The sequence below is a fragment of the Bos javanicus genome, chromosome 5 (genome assembly GCF_032452875.1).
Source record: "Bos javanicus breed banteng chromosome 5, ARS-OSU_banteng_1.0, whole genome shotgun sequence".
NCBI lineage: Eukaryota > Metazoa > Chordata > Mammalia > Artiodactyla > Bovidae > Bos > Bos javanicus.
Genome location: NC_083872.1, coordinates 43,145,098 through 43,168,294, shown reverse-complemented (window position 1 = coordinate 43,168,294; position 23,197 = coordinate 43,145,098). Strand labels below are relative to the sequence as shown.

The following is a 23,197-nucleotide window of genomic DNA, read 5'->3' as shown; positions in this document are numbered from 1 at the left end:
GTCTTTCCAACACAGGATAGAGATTTACATGATTCTGAACAATTGGTGTGACAGCACACAGGACAGTGAAACATGGGTCATCGTCGAAAACTGTGGGGAGAACCCACTGCAAATTCCTCCCCCCTTAAGAATGTTTGAGGCCTTGTGGGGAAGGCAGGCATTGTCCTTGTGTCTGCATTTGAATATCCTTCACCACATATCTTCCCTGGTGGCTCAGATGGTAAAGAATCTGCCTACAATGTAGAGAACGGGTTTGATCCCTGGTTGGGAAGATCCCTGGAGAAAGGAATGGCTATCCCAGTATCCTTGCCTGAAGAATTCCATGGACAGAGGAGCCTGATGGACTACGGTCCATGGGGGTCCCAAAGAGTTGGATATGACCAAGCGACTAACCGACTAACACCTTCACTTTTCACTTCTGCTACATAGCAGGAGATTAAGGTTAATCTAATTCCAGCATAATTCCTCCACCAGAATTATCAGAACAGGGGTTAGATTTAACAGAGATACCACGAAGTCACTATGCATACAAATATACTATGATCAATATGGTCAGATTATCTTCTTATCTCGAATTTTTACAATTGGCTTTACCTCAGAGATAAGAGACCCTTACAATCAACTTCTTTTGTACTCTCAGTAACTAAGCCTTCTTTGGTTGGTTTTAGAGAAATCCCTGTACTGAGCCTTTTCTCTGCCACAGAAGAGCCATTCAGTGGAAATTCTATCTCAGCTCAATTGGACTCAGACTGCAATGTACCAACAAAATATCATAATGCATAAACAGCTACAGCCACCCTTCACCTGAACTACCTGTGAATCAGCAGTAGAGTTAAGATGCAGTGCCTCAATATGCTGGATGACAAGAAGATCTAATGTTAAACTTATTAATATGATATGGGTAATTCAATTTCCTGTAGAGGTATCACATAATTTTCCATATTTCTTAGAAGAAAGAAAGTGAAGTCGCTCAGTCATGTCCGACTCTTTGCTACCCCGTGGACTGTAGCCCACCAGGCTCCTCTGTCCATGGGATTTTCCAGGAGTGGGTTGCCACTTCCTTCTCCAGGGGATCATCCCAACCCAGGGATCCAATCCAGGTCTCCCTCATTGCAGGCAGATGCTTTAACTTCTGAGCCACCAGGGAAGCCCAAAATGAATTTGCTCAATTGTGTCCGTCTCTTTGAGACCCCATGGACTGTAGCCTACCAGACTTCTCCGTCCATGGGATTTTCCAGGCAAGAGTACCAGAGTAGATTGCCATTTCCTTCTCCAGGGGATCTTCCCGACCCGGGGATCGAACCCAGGTCTCCCACATTGCAGGCAGATGTTTTACCCTCTGAGCCACCTCAAAAATGGCAGAAGATAGTGGAACACTATCCATGGACTGTAGCCTACCAGGATCCTCTGTCCATGGGATTTTCCAGGCAAGAATACTGGAGTGGGTTGCCATTTTCTTCTCCATAAGCCTACAGCATCTGGTATTCCCAGGTGGTCTCCCATCCAAGTACTAACCAGACCGACCCTGCTTAGCTTCCAAGATCAGAGGAGATGAGGCGCGTTCAGGGTGGTATGCTGCTGTGGCTAAGTTGCTTCAGTCGTGTCTGACTCTGTGCGACCCTACAGATGGTAGCCCACCAGGCTCCTCTGTCCCTGGAATTCTCCAGGCAAGAATACTGAAGTGGGTTGCCATTTCCTTCTTCAATGTATGCATGTATGCTAAGTCACTTCAGTCATGTCTGACTCTGTGTGACCCCACGGACAGCAGCCCACCAGGCTTCTCTGACCACAGTATTCTCCAGGCAAGAATACTGCAGTGGGTTGCCATTTTGGCCATAGACTTATCTCCATTTGCATCACAAACTGAATATCCCTCGTCCCTTGGCTGATTCTCTCAACCATGACTTGGGTGATCTCCCCCAAATTATTAGTATCTCTACAAGGTAACTCTTGCAACATGACTCTGATTCTGAGTACCAGAGTCCATAGGAAAAGCTGAAAACTAGGACATAATTGCATGATGTGATGCTTAAGATTGGGTAAAGTAAGAAAACCTTAGTCATGGAGTTGAAAGCCTATTGAAAATAAAGTAAGGATTGAAAGTGTAAAATAATTCTGATTTTTACACAACACAATAATATCTTAAAATATTCAAATGTAAAATATTCACATTCCAAATGTTTCATGTAAGCTGAATAAAAGACAACTTTCCTCCCAATTTAATAAAAAGTTCTGATACCAGATTACTACTTACTCATTTAATTGCTCACAGCATTAGTTTTCACCATAAATTTAAAATCCAATTAACATTTTATTAATGAGAGTATATGCATGGGCACATAGTATTTATAAAACAATTTACTAATACTCTGCGGATAAGCCTTTCTGTTAACATTCCCCTGGTGCTCTATTAGTATTAGCATTGCAATTTTCTTTATCAATACTCAAGTCTCCTAGCTTCAAATTTAATTTTACAAGTTTTCAAAAACAAAATACAATGTTAATATTTCCCCTGAAGGAACTTAGAACCAAATTTCCTCTTTAAAAGCACAGCAAAGAAATTCCTACGGAAATGAAAATACGTTGTATTTGTAAACAACTGCTACCACTTTTTATGTAAGACTTCTGAATTTTGCTTTTTTATATGAATATATTTTACCTTTTCCCTATAATTTTCTATAAGGAGCACAACAGATTATAATGAACATAACCAGATCTGTAAAATCATTGAATTGCTCAAATACCATTCTTTGGGAAACCTTCATCTAATGAAGACCTTAGTATCTATTTAATCTTGAGTTGTTCCCAGTGTTGGATTAGATGACATGCTTACTGGATTTATTTTATGAATATTAATTTCCTGTAGCTATTGTAACAAGGAACCACAAACTTGGTAGCTTAAAACAGCAGAAATGTATTCTCACATAGTTTTGGAGTTCAGCATTCTGAAATTAAGGGGTTGGTCTGACTGCAGTCCCTCCAAAAGTCCTATGCAATGATCTATTCTTTGCCTCCTCCAGCTACTGGCAGTTGTATGCATTCCTTGACTTGTAGCCTGATTACTCTTATCTTTGCCTCTGTGGTCACACTGCCTTCTCTTCTCTGTGTCTTCTCTTCTGTCTGGCTCAAACCTACCTCTGTCTTTCTCTTACAAGGACACTTATCATTGGATTTAGGCCTATCAGGGTAGTCCAGGATTATCTCAAGTTGAGATTCTTAATCACATCTGAAAAGACCACTTTTCTAAATTAGCTAGCATTCACAGATTTCAGAGATTTGGTGCAGATATCTTTTGGAGGGCTATTATTTAGCCTTTGATGGCAGATTTTTAAATCTATTTTGCTTGAAATATTCTAAGTCTTCTGCCTTATAATTTTACTGTTCTTTCAGTTTGTTTAAAGAACTAGAACTAATTCTAGAAAAAGTTTTGTATATATACTCTACTTAAATATTTAAAGAAATTTGTTCGATTAAGTTTGGAAAACATATTTTACTTCAGGAGGTAAAAGAAATCACTCACAAAATTAATGAAAAAAGATGAAACACTTGTATTAAAATATGACAATTTTCTGTCTTTGAATAATTGACTGTTATACTGAGGGCAGAGGCTGGCAAAAAAATTAATATGTTTGAGTTATTAAAAAAAATACTGTCTTTATTGTTGAATTAAGGAATATAAGGAATAAACTAGGCCTTTACATGTCCTGCAGTCTCACTACTGTTATAGTCTTAACGCTTTTCAGTTATGGTTATCTTACCCCAGAAATGTATATTGCAAGCTAAACGGTCTATTTTTTGGGCTCCAAAATCATTGTCAATGGTGACTGCAGCCATGACACTTGCTCCTTGGAAGAAAAGCTATAACAAACCTAGACAGCATATTAAAAAGCAGAGACATTTTTCTGGAAGAGTTTGAGCAGGATAGGTGTTAGCTCTTCTCTAAATTTTTGGTAGAATTCAGCTGTGAAGCCATCTGGACCTGGGCTTTTGTTTGCTGGAAGATTTTTGATTACAGTTTCAATTTCCGTGCTTGTGATGGGTCTGTTAAGATTTTCTATTTCTTCCTGGTTGAGTTTTGGAAAGTTGTACTTTTCTAAGAATTTGTCCATTTCTTCCACGTCGTCCATTTTATTGGCATATAATTGTTGATAGTAGTCTCTTATGATCCTTTGTATTTCTGTGTTGTCTGTTGTGATCTCTCCATTTTCATTTCTAATTTTATTGATTTGATTTTTCTCCCTTTGTTTCTTGATGAGTCTGGCTAATGGTTTGTCAATTTTATAGAGGAAGGTAAACTTCCAAACTCATTCTATGAGGCCACCATCACCCTAATACCAAAACCTGACAAAGATCCCACAAAAAAAGAAAACTACAGGCCAATATCACTGATGAACATAGATGCAAAAATCCTTAACAAAATTCTAGCAATAAGAATCCAACAACACATTAAAAAGATCATACACCATGACCAAGTGGGCTTTATCCCAGGAACGCAAGGATTCTTCAATATCTGCAAATCAATCAATGTAATACACCACATTAACAAATTGAAAAATAAAAACCATATGATTATCTCAATAGATGCAGAGAAAGCCTTTGACAAAATTCAACACCCATTTATGATAAAAACCCTCCAAAAAGCAGAATAGAAGGAACATACCTCAACATAATAAAAGCTATATATGACAAACCCACAGCAAACATTATCCTCAATGGTGAAAAATTGAAAGCATTTCCTCTAAAGTCAGGAACAAGACAAGGGTGCCCACTTTCACCATTACTATTCAACATAGTTTTGGAAGTTTTGGCCACAGCAATCAGAGCAGAAAAAGAAATAAAAGGAATCCAAATTGGAAAAGAAGAAGTAAAACTCTCACTCTTTGCAGATGACATGATCCTCTACATAGAAAACGCTAAAGACTCCATCAGAAAATTACTAGAACTAATCAATGAATATAGTAAAGTTGCAGGATATAAAATCAACACACAGAAATCCCTTGCATTCCTATACACTAATAATGAGAAAACAGAAAGAGAAATTAAGGAAACAATTCCATTCACCATTGCAACGGAAAGAATAAAATACTTAGGAATATATCTACCTAAAGAAACTAAAGACCTATATATAGAAAACTATAAAACACTGGTGAAAGAAATCAAAGAGGACACTAATAGATGGAGAAATATACCATGTTCATGGATTGGAAGAATCAATATAGTGAAAATGAGTATACTACACAAAGCAATTTATAGATTCAATGCAATCCCTATCAAGCTACCAACAGTATTCTTCACAGAGCTAGAACAACTAATTTCACAATTTGTATGGAAATACAAAAAACCTCGAATAGCCAAAGCGATCTTGAGAAAGAAGAATGGAACTGGAGGAATCAACCTACCTGACTTCAGGCTCTACTACAAAGCCACAGTTATCAAGACAGTATGGTACTGGCACAAAGACAGAAATATAGATCAATGGAACAAAATAGAAAGCCCAGAGATAAATCCACGCACATATGGACACCTTATCTTTGACAAAGGAGGCAAGAATATACAATGGATTAAAGACAATCTCTTTAACAAGTGGTGCTGGGAAAATTGGTCAACCACTTGTAAAAGAATGAAACTAGAACACTTTCTAACACCATACACAAAAATAAACTCAAAATGGATTAAAGATCTCAACGTAAGACCAGAAACTATAAAACTCCTAGAGGAGAACATAGGCAAAACACTCTCTGACATACATCACAGCAGGATCCTCTAGGACCCACCTCCCAGAATATCAGAAATAAAAGCAAAAACAAACAAATGGGACCTAATTAACCTTAAAAGCTTCTGCACATCAAAGGAAACTATCAGCAAGGTGAAAAGACAACCTTCAGAATGGGAGAAAATAATAGCAAATGAAGCAACTGACAAACAACTAATCTCAAAAATATACAAGCAACTCCTACAGCTCAACTCCAGAAAAATAAATGACCCAATCAAAAAATGGGCCAAAGAACTAAATAGACATTTCTCCAAAGAAGACATACAGATGGCTAACAAACACATGAAAAGATGCTCAACATCACTCATTATCAGAGAAATGCAAATCAAGACCACTATGAGGTACCATTTCACACCAGTCAGAATGGCTGCGATCCAAAAGTCTACAAATAATAAATGTTGGAGAGGGTGTGGAGAAAAGGGAACCCTCTTACACTGTTGGTGGGAATGCAACCTAGTACAGCCACTATGGAGAACAGTGTGGAGATTCCTTAAAAAACTGGAAATAGAACTGCCTTATGATCCAGCAATCCCACTGCTGGGCATACACACTGAGGAAACCAGAAGGGAAAGAGACACGTGTACCCCAATGTTCATCGCAGCACTGTTTATAATAGCCAGGACATGGAAGCAACCTAGATGTCCATCAGCAGATGAATGGATAAGAAAGCAGTGGTACATATACACAATGGAGTATTACTCAGCCATTAAAAAGAATTCATTTGAATCAGTTCTAATGAGGTGGATGAAACTGGAGCCTATTATACAGAGTGAAGTAAGCCAGAAAGAAAAACAGCAATACAGTATACTAATGCATATATATGGAATTTAGAAAGATGGTAACAATAACCCTGTGTACGAGACAGCAAAAGAGACACTGATGTATGGAACAGTCTTATGGACTCTGTGGGAGATGGAGAGGGTGGGAAGATTTGGGAGAATGGCATTGAAACATGTAAAATATCATGTATGAAACGAGATGCCAGTCCAGGTTCAATGCACGATACTGGATGCTTGGGGCTAGTGCACTGGGACGACCCAGAGGGATGGTATGGGGAGGGAGGAGGGTTCAGGATGGGGAGCACATGTATACCTGTGATGGATTCATTTTGATATTTGGCAAAACTAATACAATTATGTAAAGTTTAAAAATAAAATAAAATTTAAAAAAATAAATAAAAAGCAGAGACATTACTTTACTGACAAAGATCCATATAGTCAAAGCTATGGTTTTTCCAGTAGTCATGTATGGATATGAGAATTGGACCATAAAGAAAGCTGAACACTGAAGAATTGATGCTTTTGTACTGTGGTGTTGGAGAAGACTCTTGAGAGTCCCTTAGACTGCAAGGAGATCCAACCAGTCCATCCTAAAGGAAATCAGTCCTGAATATTCATTGGAAGGACTGATGCTGAAGCTGAAACTCCAATACTTTGGCCACCTGATGCAAAGAACTGACTCATTGGAAAAGACCCTGATGCTGGGAAAGCCTGAAGGCTGGAGGAAAAGGGGACGACAGAGGATGAGATGGTTGAATGGCATCACTGACTTGATGGACATGAGTTTGAGCGAGCTCTGGGAGTTGGTGATGGACAGCAAAGCTTGGAGTGCTGCAGTCAGGGGTCGCAAGGAGTCGGACATGACTGAGAAACTGAACAGAATTGAAACAGTCTATAAAAGTTTTTATTGACTTAACACATTTAAAAATGTTTAACTTTCTAATGAAACATGGAATGGCTAATGTTTATTGAACGTTAATTGAGTGCCAGGCCTCTCTGGAGGTGAACATGAATGTCTAAAAAGGCAATGTGAATATTATGTGTTCACAAAAGCTCTCAAACATTATCTCCATAATTAAGTGCTCTTCAAGAAACTCCCCAATTGCTCTGTAAAATATATGGAGCAAATCTCAAGGTCTGCTAGATGCTGGTGATAAGTGGATTCGGTTCCAGCAGATCTGTGTGATTCTACACCAACTCATTGTCTGCTCACTAAAAGTCAGTTGGGTGTGTTTCCAAACCTGTATATGCCAAATGCATTTATTCTTGTTACTGCTGTAATTTAGGAACTCTTATGTAGGATGGTTAAAATGAGCACTGAAACCCAGATAGCTGTTATTTCTATGAAAACTATGCTGAAATCTTTGAAAGATTCAAGACACATATGTTGCTAAAAAGAATCCCTGTCGAATTAGGTTTAGGTTAGACAATTGTACTACAATAGGAAAAATTATAGAATTCTAGAAGGATTCTGTACTCACATTACATCTTTAAGGTTCTCACTCCTTTTTATTTGAAGCATAATTGATTTATTATGTTTCAGTTATACAGCAAAGTCACAGATAGTTACTAGGTAGATAGAGAGATACGATCTTTTTTAGATTGTTTTCCATTACAGGCTATTACAAGATATTAAATATAATCCCCTGTACTATACATACTATATATACTATATATAATAGTAAATAGAGTAGTGTGTATCCTTAACCTCAAATTTTCAATTTATCCCTTCGCTTTCTTTTCCCTTTAGTAACCACAACTTTGTTGTCTGTATCTGTGAGTCTATTTCTGTTTTGTAAATAATTTATATAATATATTTAAAAATATATAATATATATGTAAATATATATATTATATAAATATATATTTTATATAATATATATATTATGTATAAATAATAAATATATTATTTATATAAAATTTATATAATTTTTAAATATTACATATATAAGTGATATCATACAGTATTTGTCTTTCCCTGGCTTACTTTATTTAGTATGATAATCTCTAGGTCCATCCATGTTGCTTCAAATGGCATTATTTCTTTTTTCTCAATGGCTGAGTAATATCCCACTGAATATATGTACCACATCTTCTTTATCCATTCACCTGTTGATGGACATTTAGGTTGCTCCATGTCTTGGCTATTGTAAATAGTGCTGCTATGAGCATAGAAGTACATGTATCCTTCTGAATTAAAGTTTTCTTCTTTTCTGGATATATGCCCAGAAGTGGGGTTGCTGGATCCTATGGTAACTTTTTAAAAAAAATTTAAGGAATCTCAATACTCTTTCACATAGTAGTTGCACTAATTTACATTGCCACCAACAGTAAGAGAGTTTCCTCTTCTCCACACCCACTCCAGCATTTCTTATTTGTAGACTTTGTGACGATGGCCATTCTGACCAATGTGAAGGGTACCTCATTGTCGTTTCGATTTGCATCTTTCTAATTAGTGTTGTTGAGCATCTTTTCATGTGCCTATTGGCTATCCGTGTGTCTTTTTTGGAGAAATGTCTATTTAGGTCTTCTGCCCATTTTGGGGGTTATTTGTTTTTCTGATATTAAGGTGTATAAGCTATTTGTATTTTGGAAATTAAGCCCTTGTTGGTCACATTATTTGCAAATATTTTCTCTCATTCTGTAGGTTGTCTTCTCATTTTGTTTATAGTTTCCTTCGCTGTGCAAAAGCTTTTAACTTTAATTCAGTCCCATTTGTTTATTTTTGTTTTTAGTTACTCTACTCTAGGAGATGGAGCCAAAAAAGTATTGTTGTGATTTATGTCAAAGAGTATTCTGCCTATGTTTTTCTCTAGGAGTTTTATTGTAGTATCCAGTCTTACATTTAGGTAGGTGTTTAATCCATTTTGAGTTTATTTTTGCAAATGGGGTTTTCATTCCATTTTTAAAAACACTAAAATTGGAAATTAGATATAAAATTTGAGCATGGTTTTTATAAGATGACATTGTACCCTAATCAGTATATTCATAATAAAAAATGGTCTAAGGTTATAAAGTTGAAACTAAATAAAATAAAATAAGACTAAAAGGTACATCGTTTTTATCATTATCTACTGCAGTTGAACTAAATTAGTTAACCAATTATCAGTTTTGATTACATTACATAAGAAGGTTCATACTAGATTTGGACTTGAATTACATGATAATTTTAGTTGATTTAAAAATTTTTCATTCAAATCCTGTGGAAAGAGTAACTAGTAGACAAATATTTATGCAAAATAAAAAGTAAATACAGTTTATATGTACAATATATACCTATGTTTCCTACTAGCTATGGTAGGAAAATACCAGATAAGTATAAATCATGTTCGGAGAATGCGATGGCACCCTACTCTAGTACTCTTGCCTAGAAAATCCCATGGACGGAGGAGCCTGGTAGGCTGCAGTCCATGGGGTTGCGATGAGTCGGACATGACTGAGTGACTTCACTTTCACTTTTCACTTTCATGCATTGGAGAAGGGAATGGCAACCCACTCCAGTGTTCTTGCCTGGAGAATCCCAGCGACGGGGGAGGCTGGTGGGCTGCCATCTGTGGGGTCGCACAGAGTCGGACACGACTGAAGCGACTTAGCAGCAGCAGCAGCAGCATAAATCATGTTGTACACTTTTAGGGAAGTAGAATTTAGTTGAGGGTAAGACCACAACAATAACATAAAAAAGAACAACAATCAATACACAGAGGACAAAACTCTGAGTTACATTTTTTCAAGCATAATAAAAAGAAGAAAAAAATAGAAGACTTTGTGGGCTACTGGAATCAGACAAAGTTTCAAAAAGGAGGTTGGATCTGAATTGGACAGTGAAGAAGGAAGACTGGGGAAGTTAGGGAAGACAGCTGGAGGGAATTGGAAAAGCAAAGGTCAAGAGGTAAAAGTGAGGATATTAGAGACTTTCCTGGTGTTCCAGTGGCTAAGACTCCACACTTTCAATGCAGGGAGTACGGGTTCAATCCCTGGTCGGGGAACTGAGACCCCATGTGCTGCATGGCGTGGCCCCCCATAAAAGTGAGGATAGTATATGAAACAGCAGTAAGGGCCCAGCTGGAATGAGTGCATTTGGTTCAGGCTCTCATTTAAAGTTCTGAAAATCATGAAAGCAGATCATGAAAGCTCAGGAAGCTCATTTCCTTCTTCTAGGAAAATTTCACTGGGAGGTGAAAGTTGAAGGAATAGAAAGGTGCAGAGAGAAAGCAACTTGTAGGTGTGCACAGGAAATTTCCCCCCAAACACAGAGCTCACAATAAAAATGAGTGGAAACATTGGAAGCACTTATCTTGGTTAGAAAAACAAGTCAAAGGGGAAAAAAAGGGAAAGAAACAAAACTGAATCATAGGGATTGCACTGGGCAGAATCTGAATATATATTTATAACACATCATCTAAAAGAGGAGACTGAAAAGTCAGAATCACAGCAGGACAATTTAGAAAGGATTCATCTATGGGCTTAGAGCAATGACATTTAGCATGCTTTTCTGTATCCCTTGAGGATGATCTGTATTCTACTTTAATTATCTTTAACACACACACCCACACACATAATGCTAATATTTTCCCATTAACCTTAAAAGTGCACTATTTCCTTTAAGGACTACCCCAACCACACCATGAATCTTAGGTCTTCACTGGCTAAAATGCCCAAGAAAAGTATGAAATCCAGTGCTGCGCTTTGTGCCTAGTGAAAGTGAAGTCTCTCAGTCATGTCCGACTCTTTGCGACCCGTGGACTATAGCCCACCAAGCTCCTTCATCCATGGGATTCTCCAGGCAAGAATACTGGAGTGGGTTGCCATTTCCTTCTCCTAGGCTTTGTGCCTAGTAGTTCTATAAATGACCACATGAATAGAGCCTAGGGAGCTAAGAGAAAAATGGAAAGTAGAGAAAGAAAAGAAAGCAATTCACTTAATCTTGGCATCTTGCCCTGTGGAGTCAACATCACTGATGAACTGTCTGGTGGCCTATCTTTTCTATGATTTTCTAGAATAAGCTTATGAATCTGCCTCCCTGTTCCTGCCTCACCAAGAGATGAAACACCAATTAACAGGATTTGTCAGTAATGGGCTTTAGATCTAAACCTCCCACAACCATAACGCTTGGAAGTTGAGAATTTCTGAATTTCAAACTCTGTGGCTTCAAGTACCGGATGGACGTCTCGAGAGCCTAGAAAGACTCAGCAGAACTGGGAAATTTGGCTGGATTTTCATTTTAAGAAGTATTTGTTCTATTTTTTTCCCCCAAGAACAGTTTAGAAATAGTCGGAACATGTAATTTGTGTTACTTGATTTGCATAAACATAATGATTTTCAGTGAAGATAATTTGCAGTCAGTTGATTTTTGGAGTACTCCATCCTTTCACTGAGATTCTGAAGAGAAAATTATTTCAAATGAGTGTGATCATAAACTATTATTACCTAGAACTAAAAATGTATATGTGTCATGGGGTCATTAAATGAGTTACAAGAAATGCCCACTCATATTACATATAATGGGGAAAAATGTCTTTAAAATTAACAGAGTTCAGATGTTGACTACAGCAACCATCAAACAACTCTTAAAAATAAAATATAATGATTTAGTGTGTAGACAGCTGTACTGGCGCTGAGTAATCTCCATTTGCAATAATTACCCGGTTCTGTGATCAAATTTCCTTCTCTCAGTACTATTCCCTCTGGATATTTATATGCTCATCTGTGTTCATGCAGATTAATGGATATTAAATTGTAATGATCAGATTAGAGACTTGTCTGATAATTTAAGAATGGAAATGTACTTTGAATGCTATTTAGTTACTCTTAGTTTGAATAATGTAAAATAATCATTTACAATTCAGATTATTTACAGCTACATCAAAACACTGGGGCAGAATATGTTGTAGATGCTTAGAATTATGATTTGAATCTGAGAAAATAATTTTCAAATAAATTTCTGTGTAGTGTCCATTCAATAAATATAATTAACATTAAATAACCCTCACTGGGAATTCTTAATCAGGTATTTCACAAATATTTACTGAATAAAGATAACTTCTGACTATTTCATCTTGGTATAAGTTAAATAAAATTTTGTGACCTAGTCCACAACCATGATCACCATCCATAATTTTGTGCTTATATGAAAATATGCCTCTAATTCTAAACAACTAACTCATCAATGAATTTTGGGGACATAACATACTTAGCCTGAAGAAAAGAATACACAGATATTATTTAATAGCTACTTAATTATTTAGATACATGTTATTGGAATACATGTATTAGTTATGACATAAAATTTCCAAAGGTAGAAATTCAAACAGTAGTTGATAAGTATAAGAAGGAAATTTTTGATCAAAGTAAGAAAGAATTTCCTAACAGGCAGAGCTGACCAGAGTTAAACCCACTGCTTTGGATAGGAGTGGCTCCCCACTGAAGTAGATTCTTAAGAACAGGCCAGATAGCCTCTTAGCAATGACAGTATAGAGAGAAACTCTGTCTGGAAAGAGCATTTAGACTTAGTTGCTAAGGCTTTGCCATTTTGCAGTTGCCAGAATAAGCCTTTGGGATTGTCTGTGGATTTTATTCAACTCAACTACCAGTTATTTTCATTAACATAGCATTGACACTTATTTGTGTAGTAACACATCACCACATTTAAGAAGAGGGACATCTGGTGGATGAAATAAGCAAAAGAAGAGAGGTTTTAATTTCATATTCATATTTCAACTGTTTTTGACATTTCCATTGATTTTTTCCATGGAAAAAAATTATCAATCTATCTATATAAATATACTGTTTACAAGTTCAGTTCAGTCGCTCAGTCATGTCTTTGTGACCCCATGGGCTGCAGCATGCCAGGTCTCCCTGTCCATCACCAACCCCTGGAGTTTATTCAAACTCATGTCCATTGAGTTGGTGATGCCATCCAACCATCGCATCCTCTGTTGTCCCCTTCTCTTTCCACCTTCAATCTTTCCCAGCATCAGGGTCTTTTCAAATGAGTCAGTTCTTCACATCAGGTGGCCAAAGTATTGGAGTTTCAGCTTCAACATCAGTCCTTCCAATGAATATTCAGGACTGATTTCCTTTGTAGCAATAACTATTTATAATCAGGTGATTTGGGTAAGATAATTGTTTCATCTAGTCCTTTAATATTTATCGAATTAATGCCTTTTTAGTAATTTTTCTTTCATCAATTCAAATTAGGCTTTTTCAGGACGAGTTGCTTATTCTTGTAAAACATAAGCATGTAATCTTCTTGGCTACCAATTAAGATTTGTGTTTTTAAGCTTAGTCATTCCGCAGAAGAAATGGCATACACACAAACAGAAAATACCCAATTGTCTAAACTATAAATACAATTGTTTAATTTGTCTTTACCGAGCTATTCATGTGATTTTTTTGCTCTCATAAATTTGAAATTAATTTAAATATTCAAATAGAGTAATACATTTCTCTATGGGAATAAGGTAATTTTGTAACCATTCAAGAAAGAACAAGATAGCAGCAATTTAGAGGCAGCTTGCCTGAATTAATAAAATGAATCCAATTCTACTAACTAAAATGACTACCCAATTCTTTAGTGATATTTTTCATCAGTAATATCTACACATAAATAAGGCAGTGCTAGGAGCATCACTCTTGAGAGCGGTGTGCTATGTGCTAAGTTGTCTGGATCTTTGTGACCCCATAGATTATAGCCTACCAGACTCCTCTGTCCATGGGATTCTCCAGGCAAGAATATTGGAGTGGCTTGCCCTACCTTCCTCCAGGGGATCTTCCTGACCTAGGGATCGAACCCCTGTCTCTTATGTCTCCTGCATTGGCAGGCAGGTTCTTTACCACTAGCACCACCGGGGAAGCCCCTGACATTCTATTCTCTGTATCCACAAGAGAGAATATTGAAGGCACTTAAATATATGGTGAGTGAATCTCTTCACATCCATCTTACCTGGGAGTGATTTCACCCTTCCTTGAGCACTCAGAACTCTATGACTCTATACTTTTTTGGGGAATAAGAATTGATGTACCTCTCCTTCCCATCCATTCATTCCCTCACTCACTCATTCACTCATTTACTTTCAGTGCCAGGCTCTGTGCAGAACACAAATGTATTTGGCAAGGTATCTTCCTTCTATAGATCTTCAGATATAGGAAGGAAGATACTGTCCCTTTGTTGCTTTGGACAAAATACAACCTCAAATGTATTTTGTAGAATACATGAATAAGTTAGTAAACTACTAATTTTTCTGAGTATTTCTTCCTAACATATTTTAACCTCATTCCCTCCCTTTTTACTCCAGTCTCATATACTGATTTCATAAAAGTTATAAAAATCATTTAACATTTGTTGGGCATTCATTATGCCCAACATTATATGTATTATGTCCTAAATACATATAAGTCATTTGATTTAATACTCAAAATAACCTTATAAAGTGGAATTTCTAAAAACATTAAATACTTATTTTTTAAAATGAGGAAACAGAGGTTAGGTAATTTGTCTAAGGTAAGCAAGCTGGTAGGTGGCCAAGCCAGTGTTTGAACTCAGGTAGTTTCCAGTCCCAGAGATGGCTCTTTTAACTAGTGTATCTATCATAACTCTATTAATGGCCCTTTGGAAAAACACGCAGACACAAAAGTACAAATTAATTAATTAATTTTAAATACCAGTGAGAATGAAAATGGATAGTATAGTTATTTTACAAAAATATGTAAGTATTCTAAAAGACAATCAAGGAGATGGAAACAAGAAGAGCATTCAAAGTCCTATAAGAAAAGCCAGAAAAATGTAGCAGGTAGAGAGGTTAAGAATGCAGTCTTGGGAAGGAGTCTGGGTTCACATTCCAGATCCATTACTGACTAGATGTGGAACTTTATAGGCAACTACTTAACTCTAATCTGCTCTTGTTTCTCTAATCTAAAAAGAGGAATAATAAGACAGCCCACTCTGGAAGTGTTTGTGAGGATTAAAGAAGTTAATATGTATCAAATACTCAGAAGATGACCAGCACAAAATAGCACTGATACTGTTATTGCTGTATTTCATCATGTTAAAAATGCCCTCCATCATACAATGACATATTTTTTGTGTAACCTGATAGAAAAAGTGTTTATTATAAAATGCACGATGCCATCACGTTGGAAACACATCATAATGTTAGAGATGTTGAAATGTTTTGTAAAAAAGTATGTCTTAAAATTGATGAAACACCATTTTATTATTATAGACAGAATAGAGAAGAAAAAAGAAGCCATTTGAGAGAATTAAATGTTTGAGTACGTTAACATTTTCTTTTTTTTCAATTCTAATTTTTACTTTCTCTTCATTATTTTTTCAAATATTTTGTGCCTGACCATCAGCTTTTAGTCTCATTGTTGTGGGAATACTATTTTTGTTTAGATCTAAAAGTTGGTTGCTGGTCCAGTGGTTAAGACTGCGCATTTACACTGCAGGGGGCACAGGTTCAATCCCTGGTCTGGGAAGTAAGATCCTCCATGCTTTGTGGTGCGCCCCACTACCTCCCTGCCCCCTGCCAAAATTACTTGCTGTACTCAATCCTCTGAAGAAAGACAGAAGGCTCTAGAAGGACCATAGGCAATGTCTGAGTGTGTGAATGTGAAGGGGTAAAGAGTTGAAGAGTGTGCGGATACTTAGGTTTTTCAAATCGGTATCCAAAACTACCTGGCAAACCTGAGAATCAGAAAAATGTAAGGGGTTGAAAAATTCAATCAAAAATGAGAATCAGAAAAATGTAAGGGGTTGAAAAAAAAATCAAAATGAGTTGTCAGACTTAAGACAAACCCTCTAATCAAATTATTCATTCAACAGATATTAAGTTAACCAATGTGAACTCAAGATGTTTTATGTGGTACGTGAAAGATATAAAAAGAACAAACAAACAAGTAAGGCATTACCTATTACAGGAAGAAAAAATACCAAAGAGAAATTTGAAATTAACAGTGTGTTTAAAAATAACATAGTTAACATAACATAGCTTTCCTGTTGCTAGCATAATGCTTTCCTGATTAATAGTATATTATTTCCTTTAATGGAGAAGGCAATGGCACCCCACTCCAGTACTCTTGCCTGGAAAATCCCATGGACGGAGGAGCCTGGTAAGGTGCAGTCCGTGGGGTTGCTAAGAGTTGGACACGACTGAGCAACTTCACTTTCACTTTTCACTTTCATGCATTGGAGAAGGAAATGGCAACCCACTCCAGTGTTCTTGCCTGGAGAATCCCAGGGATGGGGGAGCCTGGTGGGCTGCCGTCTGTGGGGTTGCACAGAGTCGGACACGTGATTACCATCAGAAATACTTAGCATTTGTTAAGCAGAAATTGGGGACCTACTCAGGAGAGGCTCACTCCATATTGAAGTTAAGTTAAGGTCCTTCATGGAACTCAAGTCAGCCCCAGAGGAAGTGCCAGTTAGGTTGTGAGAATTGAGAAGAGGCAGAGTCAGTGTGGCGGAGTGGAATAGATATTAGACTAGGAGTCTAAGTATTATAAGTAAATTCAAGGAGCAGTTTTATAACAAGCTAGTTGTGTCACTGCAAATTACCTTATCTTTCTGGGCTTCTGTCCCTTTGTTCATACAAAGCACAGACTGAATTTAGGACTTTAAATTCCCTTCCATTTAGCACTCTTCAATTTTCTGATATTGTTTTACAGGATGAGAGAGGCAGGAAAGTGGCTGCTGTCAGATGCTAGGCTTGGAGTACATGCTTTATGATTTATCTGATTTACTGGTAGGATCTTAGGGCTCTTAAAAGAAGGTCTGTCCTCATGGGATATTACCTTGGCAAACACATCCTCTATGGACCTGATAACAATTCCTGACCACTGTTCTGGAGCCTGCTGCCTCCACGCCTTATCTCATTTATTCCTTGCTACAGCGCTCTGCGGTGTGTTATGACTTTCATTTTATAAAGGAGATGCAGAAACAAAAAAAGATTATTAATAATGATAGTAACAATTATTTGTGTTTACTATCTGCAATGACTGCACTAAAGATTATTCATATATTAACACATCCACCTTATGAGGAAGAAAACTGAAGTCACCCAGTCATGTCTGACTCTTTGTGACCCCATGGACTGTAGCCTGCTAGGCTCACACCCACCTTATGAGGAAGAAAACTGAAGTCACCCAGTCATGTCTGACTCTTTGTGACCCCATGGACTGTAGCCTGCTAGGCTCCTCCATCCATGGGGTTTTCCAGGCAAGGATACTGGAGTGGGTTGCCATTTCCTTCTCCAGGGGATCTACCTGACTCAGGGATCGAACCCAGGTCTCCTGCATTGCAGGCAGACTCTTTACCGTCTGAGCCACCAGAGAAGCCTCTGAAGAAGAAGGGTCTTCTCTAATTCCCAGATTCACAGCTGAAACATCCAGTGATTAAATAACCTACTCATCTGAGACAGGCTGGGTCCTGGGACCTGGCACCCTTTACTGAATCACTGGGGCCTGGACAAACATCTCTTGGAGCAACAAAATACAAAGAAATTATAAGGGACTAAAAGCAACTGCTTGCATGTACAGTGGGGGCAAAGTACGAACAATAAGACACAAAAGGGCCAAAATCCACCTGCTTCTTCTCAGGTGCCAGGAGTAAAAGTCTGGTACCATGCATGATTGCTGCACACAGTACCAGGAAGGTGATGGGCAGACCACTTAAGCCAACCCTCCTATCTGACTGCCTATCACCCTTACCCTCACCCCCTCTAAGGGTCTTGTTTGCCCCCTGTGAGGAAGTGAGCGAGGGCACCTGTTACTTGATTCCCTCCCTCGTGCTATAGCACGAGTCCCAGTAAAGCCTTGCCTGAATTTCTCATCTGGCCTCTTATCAATTTCTGCTGCATAAAGAGTCCAAGAACCTGGGTTGGTAACAATGTCACACGGTTGGTAGTAAAGAAACAGGATTCAAACTTCAGCAATCCAACCACAGAATCTAGTACCCACCCTCTGCACATTCCGCTTACAAATAGGCAGACAACTAATAAGAAAAGTAGGGAAGCCTGGGCTCAGATGGTAGAGAATCTGCCTGCAGTGCGGGAGACCTGGGTTTGATCCCTGGGTTGGAAAGATCCCTGGAGAAGGAAATGACAACCCACTCCAGTGTTCTTGCCTGGAGAGTCTCATTGACAGAGGAGCCTGGAGGGCTACAGTCTATGGGGTCACAAAGAGTTGGACACAACTGAGCAACTAAAACACATGATAAGAAAAGTAGGAATTCAGAATTGACTCCAAAATATAGACTTTTAACTTCTATTAAGCAATACTGCCTTGCCTCCTTGCCAGACCACATTCTTCTCCTTCTAATTTGTCTGTGTCTCTGGCCTTCCCATATAAATTCCCCAGTAGCTCAGACAGTAAAGAATTCACCTGCAATTCAGGAGACCTAGGTTCACTCCCTGGGTTAGGAAGATCTTCCAGAGAAGGGAATGGCTACCCACTCCAGTAGTCTTGCAGGGAGAGCCCCATGGACAGAGGAGCCTGGAGGGTTACAGTCCATAGGGTCACAAAGAGCTGGACATCACTGGGCGACTAAGCGCACACACTGGGCTTCTCACCCACCTTTACTCAGTTTTGGTGTCTGACCTGACTTAACGACATTGCACCAAACCCAGTTATGCTTTTGCTTCTTGTACAGGACTCTGTCATCCATTGTGCTCACCCCAGAACAAGATGGCATTCTATCCGATCCCTGGCTTCTGTTTCTAACATAGCATGACAGTTCTTGGCTATCAGGCTTGCTATAGGACCAAAGTCAAGTCAGCCAGCAATGCCCTTACCAAATATGAAACATATTGATCACATAGGCTTATGAACAAAATTTACTATAGACCAACAAGGGGGAATGATAACAAGCATAACATTCCAAGTTTACAAGTGTTTCTATCCTTCACTTTTGTATATCAGAAAGTAAAATACAGTGCTCACTCTCTCTCTCTCCATCTCTGTCTTTTCAGAGTGATTCAACAATAAACCTCTAAAATTCCAGTAGCTAAAATGTCGTTACTATCACTACTGGAATTAGAGTTCTATGAAATCTTAAAACTTGGAAACATCTGAATCATTTCTGTTCTTTTCCATTCTATTAATAAAATTGCATACTGGTGATTAGTGATAATTATTTTGTAGCCATATATTGGGAAGGAATTACTTACCCTCCCCTTCCCTTGCCTTGATTACATACAATTCCCCAGCTTGACTGGTAAGGATTTCTTACGAATCTCATTCAACTTCTGTGTGATACTGAGTGATATTACAAGCTTGCAAAGAGAAGTGGAATTACTAACAAGGAAAATGCAGAGCAAAACCAGCTGCTCCTACCAATGTAATCTGGCAATCTACATTTATACAAAATCGGAGTAGCACAAGGACACACACTGTGTTTCAATTTCATGGGTCCACTCTGTGCCAAGTGCCCTTTACATCTTTTTGACTGTAGTAGATGTATCTTCACGAGACTTTCAGAGTCTTCAATGTCCACAGAAGCAAGCATATGCTCACTGCTGCATATGCAGACAAAGCACTCTCAGCTCATTTATTCAAGCTCCTTAGCTCACATTTCTTTGGTAAGGACTACCAACCAATGATTTGTTTTCTGTTTTTCCTTTTATGAATCATACAAAAGCTGACATTGTATCTGGACCCTTGAGTGTAGGGCTTGCCTCTGGATTCAGAGTGCCTGGTCTGAATTTCAGCCCTGCCCCTTGATGACTTTATGACTGGGCAAGTTACTTAACCCTTGGTGCCTCTATGCTCTTATTTATAAAATGCAGATGGTGAGATAGCACCTACAGCTAAGAGTTATCTACATGTCAAGAGTCTCTTGTGAAAATTAAACAAACTAATATTTGTAAAATATTGAAAAAAACAGTACATAGATATACAGTACATAAATATTAGCTGTTATTTTTAAACCATGATGTATATTAATACAGATGGGGTGCAAACTCAGACTACTTCTGGGGCCAGAAACTTAAAATAAAGGACTTAGGATGGGGGCCCAGGGAAAAACTGAAAGGTACATACTCTGCCTAAAATCTTCCAAATTCTAACTGTGTTTTAAAGCACTGTAAAATCCAAACAAAACACATCTGCTGTTAAACTTAGCCTTGTGTAGAGAAATGTGGGCTAATAAATTCTTCCATGAGGGCTATAAAAAATATTCTAGCCCTCTGCAGAATTAAAGAATTTCAGTTTAAACTTTAAAAAAAATTGTTGTGATGATTGTTTTTACATTCAGGAAGATGAAACTATAAAACCATCAAATGTAGGGTTGCAGTTTAGACACCAACCCAAGAGCAATAATCATTATGTAATATCAGTAAAGGGGTTTGCTAGTGTAACTGGAGCTGGCAGTGCCAACCTTAACTAGGGCAGCTGGGAAAGCTGTTGAGGAAAAGCACTTTTGAAATGAAGTAACTTCTATAACATCCACAGTCGACAGTGACCAGTAACCTTGGGGCCATGAGAAACACTGTAGGAATGCAAACTGATCTGGGGAGTGACTAACAGCCCACAGCTCTATCTGCTCTGCAGACAGAAACCACCAAGAAGGCTGCAAGGCTGGAGAGGAGGAACATGGGTTTAGCAACCAGAAGTCGTGCATTCCAGCTCCAGTAACGGTCAGTCTTGAGTAAGCCTCATTGCCTCTCCGAGCATCTGTTATCTATAAAGAGATGATCAGTTTTTTCCTGACTACTTCATTGAGATACTTTAAATATCAAGTAAAATCAGGGTGTGAAAATGGTTTGGCAACTGTTAAGTACTGTATGAATATAGTTTTTTTTTTTTTTTTTAAGGATTTCAGGCCAAATTCCACTTAAACAACAACAAAGCACTGCCTGTGGAAACCTTCATAGAACAATGTGTTTTAAGACACTTCCATGTCCTACTTGCACTGGAAATACTTGATACAACCGAAGCTATGACAGGCAGTTGGAGATAATCCTCTGAAGTTGCTTGTAGTAGAATGAAATCTGTGTACTTCAGTAAAAAGAGGAAAAATTTCATCCATAACCCACAGTATTTTTCACTCTCAATATTTTTTATCTGCTATCTCTTCAGGTAACTATTTAAAAACAATTTAAGAAAGGACATACTTTTAAAACATTATTTTCAAGACTCAATTCTTTGAATTCATTCATATTCATGTGCTCATTGAAACTGAAGTATCATGAGTCACTTAAAGGCCCAGGCTCTGGGAATATATTGATTAAAAGATATAACCTTTGCATGTAATTAGTGTCATTTATGGTGAGGAGACGGAGAAGGCAATGGCACCCCACTCCAGTACTCTTGCCTGGAAAACCCCATGGACAGAGGAGCCTGGTGGGCTGCCGTCTATGGGGTCGCACAGAGTCGGACACGACTGAAGTGACTTAGCAGCGGCAACAGCAGCATGGTGAGGAGACAGACATTGTTGGCTTTGCCAGCAACGGCAGGCCAATTGCAATGGCTACAGTGAAGGTGCATGAAAGAAAGAACAGGAGCACAGAGAAAGGACATCAACCTGCCTGGGGTATGAAGAGTGAGAAGGCATTTTCCAGGCTGGTAGATGCAGCCATGTATACAAAAGGGCAGGTAAAAAGGAGCGTGATGGCTTCTCCCCATGAGTAGTTCAGTTCAAGTAGAGCACAGGAACGTGAGACTTAGAGGGGATGGAATTGGATACGTTTTCAGAGCTGAAATGGTAGAAAGCTACATGTGGTATATAAGCAGTATTTGATGGTGAACTACTGAAGACTTTTGAATAATATGAACAGATTGCCCATGAGAATAATCTCTTCAGCAATAACAGAGATCATATCTGAAGTCAGGAATGCCAGTTTGAAGGTTATAGCTCTAAATGAGCAGAAAATTATAAGTCCTTAACCATTAAAATTGCAGTTAGGATGGCAAAGCATATATGGATTGGAATTACTTAGGGTTGGTGTTCAATGTGAGATGGAGTTAGCAAGCAAGGTGGGGAGGAGAGAGAAAGAATCTACTGTCATTCTATATTATGTTTTGGGCAACTGAGTGGATTTTTTAAAAAAATCAAAACAGGGAATAATAGGAAAATGGGAGAAATACAAGGGATATGATTTTAGAAATACGTGGGACTGACGACCGTTGAGGTGCTTGTGTAACATCTGAAGGGAGATTTCAATGAAGGAGTCGAATGATCAAATAATTGTAAGCAGTGGTTCATTCTGGGGCTGTAGAGAAGAATCTGCTGTGGAGACATACATTTGGAGAGCCATTAGCAAATAGGAATTTGTTATCTTGGCTTTCCCTAGGTGGCACAGTGGTAAAAAATCTGCCTGCCAACACAGGAGACACAGGTTTGATCTGTGGGTCACGAAGATCCCCTGGAGAAGGAAATGGCAACCTACTCCAGTATTCTTGCACTGGAAGTCCCATGGACAGAGAAGCCTTGTGGGCTACAGTCCACAGGGTCACAAAAGAATCAGACATAACTCAGCGACTAAACAAACTGTACATTTTCAGGGGCTCTATGTACAGATATATTGTCGAGCAACTCTCACCATCATCCATCTCCCAGATTTTTCACCTTCCTACTGAAACTCTATCCTGACTGAGTGACTGAACACACACATATACACCCATACATCTTGAGTGAAAATGATATTGAATA

The 23,197-nt window shown here is 38.2% G+C and overlaps 1 protein-coding gene and 1 pseudogene across 3 annotated transcripts in view; both read right to left on the bottom strand.

Annotated features, from left to right (window-relative positions):
- PTPRR (protein tyrosine phosphatase receptor type R) overlaps positions 1-23,197 on the bottom strand; it is a 273,598-nt gene that overhangs the window by 194,933 nt on the left and 55,468 nt on the right. The gene's annotated exons all lie outside the window — the stretch shown is intronic.
- Positions 1,469-1,584, bottom strand: LOC133249028 (5S ribosomal RNA; annotated as a pseudogene).